This window comes from Bison bison, unplaced genomic scaffold, assembly GCF_000754665.1.
Source record: "Bison bison bison isolate TAMUID 2011002044 unplaced genomic scaffold, Bison_UMD1.0 scf7180017864377, whole genome shotgun sequence".
In the NCBI taxonomy this organism is placed as follows: Eukaryota; Metazoa; Chordata; class Mammalia; order Artiodactyla; family Bovidae; genus Bison; species Bison bison.
The window spans coordinates 721,617-722,925 of record NW_011494949.1 but is presented as its reverse complement, the minus strand read 5'-3'; the positions used below and the strand labels follow the sequence as shown (position 1 = coordinate 722,925).

At 59.7% G+C, this 1,309-nt stretch overlaps 1 protein-coding gene across 2 annotated transcripts in view; it reads left to right on the top strand.

Annotated features, from left to right (window-relative positions):
• Positions 1-1,309, top strand: part of LPCAT1 (lysophosphatidylcholine acyltransferase 1) — a 44,024-nt gene that overhangs the window by 2,580 nt on the left and 40,135 nt on the right. The gene's annotated exons all lie outside the window — the stretch shown is intronic.

Here is a 1,309-nt window from a genome sequence, read left to right as displayed (position 1 = left end):
ATTTGGCCGTGCTGGGTCTTGGTTGCAGCCCGTGGGATCATGTTCCCACCCAGGGCTGAACCTGGGCCCCTGCGTGGGGAGCGTGGAGTCTTGGCCTCTGGACCACCAGGGAAGTCCCGGGGCTTTTCCCTAACCACGCTCTTCTGTCCTGGTAACGCGCACGTGGACACGGTTTTCTCTTACCCTGCTCTCATCTCTGAGCGTGGAGCTAAGCACAGTCCGCCTCACTCCTCATTGATAAAGCAGGATTTTGTCCCCAAGAGCGGACCCTGCCCGCCCGTCCCCGCAGGCAGGCCCGTCCGAGGCGGTGCCCGGGGGTCTCGGCAGGGCCCCCACGAGCCCGTCACCCAGCTGGACCCTGCCCCCCGCCCTGGGACTGTCACCACACAGACAGGATGGGGCCCCCCGCCTCGGGGCCCTCAGCACACGGATGGAACAAGGGCCCCCCACCCCGGGGCTGTCACCACATGGACAGGACAGGGCCCCCGGCCCCGGGGCCGTCAGCACACGGACGGGACAACGGCCCCTTTCCCCAGCGGCCAGGCCCGAGCGGAGTCCTCGCGGGTTCGCTGCGGCCTCAGGGCGGGGCTTTCTGTGTCCCATAAATCCCTGACTCGGTGTGAGTTACTCTGAAAGGAGCCCAAAGGCAGTGTGTGTCTGGAAACCCCTTGTTGAGACATGGTGTGGCTGTGCTCCCCTGAAGCCCGCCTCGCCGCCCAAACGTTCATGCACGTTCGCAGTGTTTTGCTCATTCACACACGACTCTGAGTTTGAACCACCCTCCAGCCTGTGAGCCAGTGTATGTGTGCCTGTGCCTGTGTCTGTGTCTGTGTGTGTGTGTCTGTGTGTCTGTGTATCTGTGTCTGTGTGTCTGTGTGTGTGTCTGTGTGTGTGTATCTATGTGTGTGTGTCTGTGTATCTGTATCTGTCTGTGTGTACGTGTGTGTGTCTGTGTGTGTATCTGTGTGTATCTATGTGTGTGTATCTGTGTCTCTGTGTGTGTGTGTGTGTCTGTGTGTCTGTAACCGTGGCCGAGCGCCCCCCTCACTGCGATCTCGGCCTCCCGCCTCTGGGTCTCCCTCCTTGGGCACCGTGTCCTTTGTGGTGCTCTGCAGGGGTCCTGGGCGGGGGGCGGGGGGTCACGTCCGGTGGTCTGGGGCCTTAACAGTCCCCGTTTCGTCTCAGAGATAGAGGCTCTTTTTTTCTTTTTTTTAATATGTTTATGTATTTTAATTGGAGGCTAATTACTTTACAATACTGTCGTGGTCTTGCCACACATCAACATGAATCCGCCACGGGTGTACACATG